Raw genomic sequence first — 10,256 nt, 5'->3', positions numbered from 1 at the left:
TGTAGAGGGCATGCTTTTTAGAACCAACTGACAGCATCCAGCTATATCGTATGATTTATTCTGTTAATATTCTGCTATTTTTATTTATTTCTTTTTTAAAATGTCCATTTTTATTATAGATTCAGGGGGTACCTATACAGGTTGGTTAAAAGGGTATATTGTGTGATGCTGAGGTTTGGGCTTCTATTGATCCCATCTCCAGATAGTGAACATAGTACTCAATAGGAAGTTTTCCAGCCCTTACCCCTCTTCCTCCCTCCTTTTGGAGTTTCCAGTGTCTATGGTTACCATCTTTATGTGCATGTGTATGCAAGATTTAGCTCCCAGTCATAAGTGAGAACATACAATATTTGTGTATTAACCTGTTCTTAAGCTGCTAATAAAGACATACCCGCGACTGGATAATTTATAAAGGAAAGAGGTTTAATTAACTCACAGTTCAGCATGGCTGGGGAGACTTAGGAAACTTATAATCATGGTAGAAGGAAGCAAACATGTCCTTCTTCATATGGCAACAGGAAGAGAAGTGCTGAGCAAAAGTGGGGAAAACCCCTTATAAAATCATTGGATCTTGTCAGAACTCACTATCATGAAAACAGCATGAGGGTAACTGTCCTCATGATTAAATTACTTTCCACTGGGTCCTTCCCATGACACATGGAGATTATGGGAACTACAATTCAAGGTGAGATTTGGGTGGGGACACAGCCAAACCATACCAATTGGGTTTTCTATTTCTGTATTAATTCACTTAGGATAATGGCATACAGCTGCATCCATGTTGCTACAAAGGACATAACTTCATTCTTTTTTATGGCTGTGTAGTATTCCATGGTGTATATGTACCACATTTTCTTTATCCAATCCTCCATTTACGGATACCTAGGTTGATTCCATGTCTTTGCTATTGTGATAGTGCTACAATGAATATATGAGTACATGTGTCTTTTAGGTAGAATGATGTATTTTCCTTTGGGTGTATACCCAGCAGTGAGACTGCTGGGTCAAATGATAGCTCTATATTTAGTTCTTTGAGAAATCCCCAAACTGCTTTCCACAGTGGCTGAACTAATTGACATTCCTGCCAACAACGCATAACCATTCCCTTTTCTCTGTAGCCTCACCAGTATCTGTTATTTTTTGACTTTTTAATAGCCATTCTGATTGTTATGAGATTGTGTCTCTTTATGGTTTTTATTTGCATTACTTTGATGATTAGTGATATGGAGGATTTTTTTCATATGTTTTTTGGTCACACGTATGTCTTCTTTTGAGAAGTGTCTGTTCATGTCCTTTGCCCACTTTTTAATGAGGTTTTTTTTTTTCTTGTTGATTTAAGTTTCTTATAGATTCTGGATATTAGTCCTTTGTTGGATACATAGTTTGTAGATATTTTCTCCCATTCCATAGGTTGTCTGTTTACTCTGTTGATAGTTTCTTTGGCTGCACAGAAAGTCTTTAGTTTAATTAGGTTCCACTTGTCAATTTTTAGTTTTGTTGCAATGGTTTTTGAGGACTCTTCTTTCTAAGTACTTTCCTGATCCAAGAGAGATGTAACTAAGAGTCTGGAGCCTTTTAAGGCCTGATAAGAGACATTTACCATCTATTCTACATCATAAGAATCTTGATCTCCACAGTCTCTTTTCTCAACCCAGACACTCCTTTCTATTGATTCCAGGTCTTTAGATAACAACTTCACTCTTTCAACCAATTGCCAATCAGAAACTCTTTGAATTCTATGAACTGTAAGCCCCTGCTTCCAGTTGCCCTGCCTTTCCAGACAGAACTAATGCATACCTTACATGTAATGATTGATGTCTTATGTATCCCTAAAACATATAAAACCAAGCTATAACCCAAACACCTTGGGCACATGTTCTCAGGACCTCCTGGGACTGTGTCACATGTCATGGTTCTCACACTTGGAATAATTCTTTCCAAATATTTTATAGAGTTTGACTCTTTTTCATTGATAAAAAGGTATGATCTAATAATAATAAACCAAGGGTGAAAACTCAGCAAGGACTGTCTGTTTAGACTCTTCTTGATCTCTTGGTGTAGCATTTCTTCCTCCTGGGTATGGGGCAAGACCCCCTAGAATGAGGGTCTTCAAGGGAGAAGAAAGGAGAGAAGCTTTATGGCTTGCTTGCAGGGAGAGGGATTCTTGTTTCTATGACCCACATTGTGGAAGAGGAATTCTGCTTTCTATGACTTACCTTGGGGAGGAAAAGGGGCACGAGACAAGAGGGCAAGAGAAGGTCAGAGAGATCTTGGTTCTGAGGCCTTGAAAGCTCCTTTAGTTCAAAATACTCAGTATGCCAAAATTCCATACTTTTGAGTATTGTGTTCTGAACCCTAACATTATTATTATAAATTACGCACAAATTTGGGGAGCAAACTATATGTAAAATAAGCATTCTGTAGTTCACAAATATTAGAAGATCACATCACTTATTGTGTCTTGTTTTAGAATAAGGCACTGGACAATCTATACAAGGTACTTGGCTTTGATGGGGTTCAGGATATGCTACTCCAAAACATGGCACCTTGGCCTTTGAAAAACAGCAAAAGCAGGAAAGGCACTCTCACTTTTCCTCTGCTCTCCTCCTCTGAAGCAGGTCATAAGACCCTCAAGAGGTGCCCTTTCTATACCCAGAGGAAAGGAATATTGTTACATGGGTTAAAATAAGGGGTTGTGGAGACCAATGTTCTGATTATGTAGAATAGATAGTAAATGTCTCTTATCAGGCCTTAAAAGGTGCTGCACTCTTAGTTAAATCTTTCCTGGATCAAAAAAAAATACTTGGAAAAGGGGGAATTCTCTGCAGAATGTAGGTTTTTCCCATAAGAGACAGCTTTGCAGGGTCATTTTTTAAAATATGTCAAAGGAATATATTTTGGGGTAAAATATTTGATTTCTCTCAGTCTCTGCTTTTTGTCATATGATGCTGTGCTAGGATCAGGTTGGAATCTGGTCTCTTATGTCTACAAAGAGTTTGTTTTGTCAGTCTTAAGATCTCTGTTTTAAATGTGAATGCTAGTTAGTTGTACCTGAATTCCGAAGGAATTAGAGGAGGGAGGAGGGTATAATGAAGCATGTCCATGCCCCCTTTCCTACCATACTTTGGAATGTCCTTGGCCAAGAGGAGGGTCTATTTAGTTAGTTGGGCAGCTTAGTATGGTTTTGTTTTGATTTATACTTTTGTCCAATCATATTTCTATATGGCTGTCCATTCGTCATCAAATTTAACCATAAAAATGACAGTTTTCCTTGGTCTTTGGGTCTTCATTTCTGAAGACTCTTATGTCACATAAAACTTTGATTAAATAAATCTGTTACGTTTTTTTCTTGTTAACCTGTCTTTTGTTATAGGAGTATCTGCCATAACCCCCATGATCAGTGAGTGAAGGTATAACACCTTTTCACCCTATAATAATAGTAGCTAACATTTCTGAGCACTTCTCATGTGCCAGACCCCCAGCCTAACATACATGCACTGCCACATTCACTACCACAGCCATCCCACAAGACAGAGATGGCCAGTGCTCCCATCTAGAGGGGAGAAAAGAGGGCTCAGAGAGATTATGCAATCTGCCCAAGTTCACAGTGCTAGGAAGTATCAGGCCTAGGGTTAGACCACAGACTTTGTTTGCTTCCAGAATCTATGCTGTTAAACACACAGCAGTTGGAGTTAAAGTGGCTATATATGTAAAATATTTGATTTAAAAAATAAGGAGTACTGGGAGCAGACATAGCAAAAGGAGGAAATCCATGAATCAACAGGACCTAGTCCTCAGCAGAAATCTTCCCTTAATTCCTCTGGAGAATGGAAGCCTTGAGCCACAGGGAAACAAAAGCATGAAATGTCCAGGAAACCTTATTCAAGAACTTCACAGGGTGGGGGTGGGAAGCTTTGTGTCTCACCTCAACACTTTCCTTTCTTTAAATTCACGTCATCTTTCCTGAACGCATATCATTCAGTCCCAACATTATCCTTTCTCCCTGCTTCAAAAACCATCATCTGCCCTGTGGATAATTTTTATTGACACCCTATTCTCTTTGAGACTCTTGACTTATAGTAATGCATATTAAGAATTTATAAACTTGCTTTCAAAGACACCACAGGAACATTGTACAATTTTTTACACATTGCTTTATGCCACTGGAAGAAAAAAAAGTAAGTGTACAATGGAATATAGTGAGTTAAAGGAAAGGTCTTAAGTGATAACAATTGATTTTCTGTGAAGTCTTTTCTTAGAATGCCTTTTAGAGAACAGCAGGGGTCCTCCCACTTTCCAAGGGTTCTCAGAACCATTCTTTTCTCTTATCTTGCAAGTGGAGGTGTCAAGTCACATGGGAGAGCTGTGGGGTCAGCCCCAACCTTCATGATCTATTCCCCGAGGACAGCAGACTGCTCCCTAAAAGTTGCCTGAAACCAGTTCTAATGGCATACACCAGCAGCATTTAATCAGACAATGCAGACATAATTACTGCCTTCAATAGGGTAGCTGGGGGAAAAACCACCAATCAAAAGCCTTGTAATGTAGCTTCTTTATTAGGACAGGTTTCAGAGCTATCTGCTGCAGCAGGGAAACCCCCTGGAGGATACAACTTATGCCAGTAATGATTTCTGGATCTCCTTAACAATTGAAAAGACACTGGGGAGAAATGTGACAAACAACTTTCTACCTAAGAAAAGTCATTTGTTTTCAAAAATTTTAAGCTGAAGAGATAATACTTTAGCATTTTCCAATGGACCCTTGAACAACACAGGGGTTAGGAGAGCCAAACTCCCACCCACCTGAAAATTTGTTTATCACATTGTTCTCCCACAAAACCTTACTAGGAGCCTACTGTTGACCGGAAGCCTTACTGGTAACATATACAGTAATTAACACATTTTAGTGTTATATGTATCGTATACTGTATCCTTATATTAACAATAAAGTGAATGAGAGAAAATAAAAATGTTAGCTAAAAAATCATAAGAAAAATATATTTAAATGCTATTCATTAAGTGGAAGTCAACAATATTTATTCTGGTCATCTTCACATTGAGTAGGCTAAGGAGAGAAGGAAGAGGAGTTGTTGGTCTTGCTGTCTCAGTGGTGGCAGAAATGAAAAATGGAGGTGGTGGAAGGGGAGGTGGGAGAGGCAGGCACACTTGATATGACTTCGTGGAAGTATATTGTAATTTCTGTCTGACTTTTTTGCTTTTTCATTTCTCTAAAAATGTTTCTATACAGTACCAATCCTGCTACTGTTTGCTTCCGTTTCAGTGCGCATACCATAGAAGGGGTCATCTCATAAAAGAAGTAGAAAGCAGTCTTGAATATTTGGAACCCTTCTGCCATATTGTCTAATGTCAATTTGTTTTCTGGCTGATATGGTTTGGATGTGTGTCCCCTCCAAATCTCAGGTTGAATTGTAATCTCCAAAGCTGAAGGTAAAGCCTGGTGAGAGGTATTTGGGTCATGGGGCAGATCCCTTGTGGCTTGGCACTGTCTTTGTGATAGTGAGTGAGTTCTCATGAGATCTGGTCATTTCAAAGCATATGGCACCACCCCTCCCCCCAGCTCTCTCTCTCTCTCTCACTTGCTCCTGCTTTCACCATGTGACATGCCTGTTCCCATTTCACCTCCTGCCATGACTATAAGCTTCCTGAGGCCTCCCTAGAAGCTGAGCAGATCCAAGCACCATGCTTCCTGTACAGCCTGCAGAACCATGACCAATTAAACCTGTTTTCTTTATAAATTAACCAGTCTCAGGTATTTCTTTATAGCAGTGCAAGAATGGCCTAACACAGAAAATTGGTACTGAGAGTGGGGTATTGCTATAAAGATACTGGAAAATGTGGGAGTGGCTTTGGAACTGGTTAATGGTCAGAGCTTGGAGGAGTTTGGAGGGCTCAGAAGAAGACAGAGGATGAGGGAAAGTTTGGAACTTTTTAGAGACTGGTTAAGTGGTTGTAAACAAAATGCTCAACCTCCCAGGCTCAAGCAATCTTCCCATCTCAGCCTCTCAAATAGTTGGGACTACAGGCATACACCACCATGCCTGGGTAAATTTTGTATTTTTTCATAGAGACGAGGTCTCATTGTGTTGCCAGGGCTGGTCACAAACTCCTAGTCTCAAACAATCCTCCTCCCTCAGCCTCCCAAAGTGCTGGGATTACAGGCATGGGCCACTGCCCCCATAGGCCCCACCTCTTAATATGGTAGCATTTGGGATTAAATTTCAACATGAATTTGGAGGGGACACAAACATTCAAACCATAGTGTCTCTGAAGACACAAGGATACAGAGACAAATCTGAACAAACAGGCCTTGCTAAAATCCCCCCAGTTTATTGTCATTAGAGCATACTCTTGTCCTCCAATTACATTTCTCAGCAACTGTCGACTTTCATCAAATCTAAGCACAAAAATACACAAGTTTACCTGTTTCTTGCGATCTTCATTTCCTTATATAGGCTCCTGTGTCAGGTAGAACTTCAATTAAATAAAGGTATATGCTTTTCTCTTGTTAATCTGCCTTTTGTTATAGGGACCTTAGCTATGAACGTAGTGATAGGTGAGAAAAAGTTATTTATTTTCCCCTACACATGCTACCAGCCTGGTCCAAGATATTCCCTGCCCACTCAGGATCCAGAAGACTCTTTTTAAAACCGTAATTTGGATCAGCCCGTCTTACTTTAAAAATCTCTGATAACTCCCTATTTCACACTAACTAAAAAACCAAAGCCCTATAAAACTAAATATAATCTGCCCCTCCTCCCCTGTTACCTCCCAGATCTCATTTCCACACTCACCCCCTCACTCACTCTGCTTAGCCACGTTGGCCCTTTGCTGTTCATTGACTATGCCAGGTGCACCCTTGCTTAAGATCCTGTGCCCTTGTGGACACTCTTCCTCTGGGTAACCACATCATTCCCTCCCTCCCCTCCTTCAAAACCTGCTCAAAGCCCCTTTACTAAGACTGCCTTCTCTGACCAATTTATTTAATGCTACCCTCTGTCTCCAGTCCATTTCTCACTCCACATTCTTGGTCCTTCCTGTCTTGATCTACTTCTTTCCCATAACCCTGGAACACTCTTCCTCCAGATATCTCACTCCCTCACTTGGCACATGGTACATGGGAGACACTCAATAAATATAATGAATGAATGAAATTTCATTCTGCAAAATGAAATATACAAGTTTACAAAATGAAGCAAAATTTTCAATAGCTTAAAAATATTTATTGAGTATTCCTTCCCACACAATCCACAGATAACTTATATGGGCAATTTTCTACAGTGTTTGTGGCTTCATTATGGCAAAATGCAGGACTAGTTCTATACAAATTTATGAAATTGATGAAATTCCTCTTCTTTACCTTCCTATTTGGTCTTTCAACACTGTGCCCCCCTCTCTTTTATTTTCTATTCTATGTTTCTCCAACTCCAGTTGAGGCCAGTTATCATGAACGCAACAGAATGGTGATGAACATGTACTGTATCTTCACTGTCCAGTATCATAGCCACCAGCCACATGTGGTTACTGAGCACTCAAAAAGTGCCTAGCGCAACTGAGCAGTTGAATTTGTAATTTTATTTAATTTTAATTGGTTTACATTTAAACAGGTACATGTGGCTGGTGGCTGGCATATTAGAAAGTACAGCTCCATCCTTAAATAGCATTTATAAGCTCTTTGAAGAAAAACATGTCTTTTTACCAACATGTCCTTACAAATATCCCATTCATCATTATATGGATTAACAAAAAACCAGTTGATATTCCCTCTTATTTTGGACTTGGGAAAGTAGTGTAGAAAGAAAATACTGAGAACCAAATTTTAGATCAAATACAAAATTTTAAATTAAGCCCAAGATGGCCAGTGTTGAGAGAAGGGAAACTGGAATGAAGGACACAGATTTCCTCTTCTTTCTTCCTTCACTTCCAAGAATAGGGATGATAAAAGCAATCCTCCTTTGAGCACCGTGCAGGCAGTATGCAAGCATTTTTATCCATTAGACAGATGAAGAAACTGAGCTTCTGAGAGCATGACTGCCCCACACAGCTGACCTCAGATGCTAACAGTTTACGCGATCCCAGGGTCTAAGCAGTGTGCTGAGCCCCCTCTCTCCCTCTCCTCCCAGGGCTGAGAATCTAACTATCTTTAAAACGAATCAAAGTAAATAGACAGCATCTCTATCACCTCTACTGCATTTTCACAAAAGACTAGGTGATTTAAAATCAGGAATTAAAGCTGACTTACAAGGCACTTATTAAATTGTTTAGCTTATTTTTTTGAAAGTAAGAGCAAGGGAATCAAAAGAGAGTAGACCACTGGGCTCTGGTTTTGCAACATGAACAGTTCTGCCCACTCGCTTTTCTCTCCTCGTTATGATTCCATGAGGGGATACAGAACTTACCCAAGTCCTCACTTTCATTCATCTCTTTGTAAAAAATGTGAAAATAATAATTCACTCATAGTTCATAGCAACGGAGAATGTCCTCCCCTTAAGCATTCTTGCCCCTGCTATGGGCTTTACTTTTCCACCCAGCAGGGGAGCCCCAGCACTTTATAATTGCACATTAATGAAGAACAGAACCTTTCCTCATTTTATTTTGCATTTCATTTTCAGAATAATTTGATGTGTGTGTGTGGAGAAGGGAGGGTGTGAGGAAATGTAAACAGTGCTCATTTATCTCAGCTTTAATTGAGACCAGATCACCCCCTAATCCAATTTGGAGTCACACAGTTTATACCAATGAGCAGTAAACACTAATAAAGATCAGCTGCAGGAAGGCGAGGGCTGGCGTTGCTGCTGGGTATGACTGCTAGTACAAAAACAAACAAACAAAAACCAATATATCCATAACTGGCCATTTGATTTTGACCAATATATAGAAATCATGATAAAATTTTAGTTCTAAACCGTGTAGTTCTATGAGGCACAATCTTCCACCAGTGTAGCTAACCACCTTCCTTCAGACTTACACCTGTGGCCATATCCTTGACCTTGTTATCACCAAAGCTAATACCAAACTGTGTATGGCCTTGAGGTTTAGTATCTGAATGTCTAGCTTATTTCCTGTAATATTTTATATTCCCGGGTGAGCATCTCTAATCTGAAAACCAAACTCCGAAAATGCTACAAACTCCAAAACTTTAGAGCATCAACATGATGCCACAAGTGGAAATTTCACATGTGACCTCATGTGATGGGTCACAGTCAAAACTTTATTTCACATACAAAATTATTTAAAATGTTGTATAAAATTACCTTCTGGCTATGTTTATAAGGTGAATATAAAACTATAGTGAATTTTTGTGTTTAGACTTGAATCCCATTCCCGATATCTTATTATATATATGTTAATAGTCCAAGATCCAAAATAAACCCAAATTCAAAACACTTCTGGTCCCAAGAATTTCAGAAAAGGGATCCTCAACCTGCAGTGTTTTCTTGCTGTCATAGCAAATCACCACAGACTTAGTGGCTTAAACAACACAAATTTATTTTACAGTCTGTAGATCAGAAGTCTGACCTGATGTGGGACTCACAGGGCTAAAATCAAGATGTTGGCAAAGCTGTGTTTCTTTCTGTAGACTCTGCATAGGATCTATTTCCTTGTCTTTTCCAGCCTCAAAATGCCACCTGTGTTCCTTGATTCATAGCTCCTTTCCTCCAGCTTCAAAGCCAGCAATGGTCCTTCTTACAACATGTTACTCTGACCTTCTTCTGTAGTCACATCTGCCTCCGACTCTCTTCTACCATTCCATTTTTAAGGACCCTGTGATTACGTTGAGTCCACTCTGATAATCTTCCTGTCCTAAGGTCTCTTAATTTCATCTGCAACCTTAATTCCCCTTTGCTAACATATTTAAAGATAACCTAGCAAACATATTTAAAGATTCTGAGGACTAGTGTATGGACATCTTTGAGGGGCCATTATTCTCCCTACATGTTCCAACTCCAGTAATACTTCTACCCTCAGGACCTAAAATCCATTGTTCCCGCAACTTGAACTCTTCCTTGCCTCTCTTCATATCTTCATTTCCCTCCTTACCCAGCCTGAATTCCATGGTCAATTATTATCATCATGTCTTTCACAAACCCTTAACTCCTTTGTTTCCCCACTCTTGCTTCATTGTTCTTACTTGGCAAAACAGCTGACTCTCTGCTTACTACAAACCTACATCCATGCAGCTAGAAATATTGCCAGAGCAAACCCACCATCACATAGGACTGCAATGCTGCCCATCTG

This window comes from Colobus angolensis, unplaced genomic scaffold (genome assembly GCF_000951035.1).
Source record: "Colobus angolensis palliatus isolate OR3802 unplaced genomic scaffold, Cang.pa_1.0 Scaffold129, whole genome shotgun sequence".
Classification (NCBI taxonomy): domain Eukaryota; kingdom Metazoa; phylum Chordata; class Mammalia; order Primates; family Cercopithecidae; genus Colobus; species Colobus angolensis.
The sequence above is the reverse complement of the archived record's forward strand: the minus strand, read 5'-3'. Positions refer to the sequence as shown.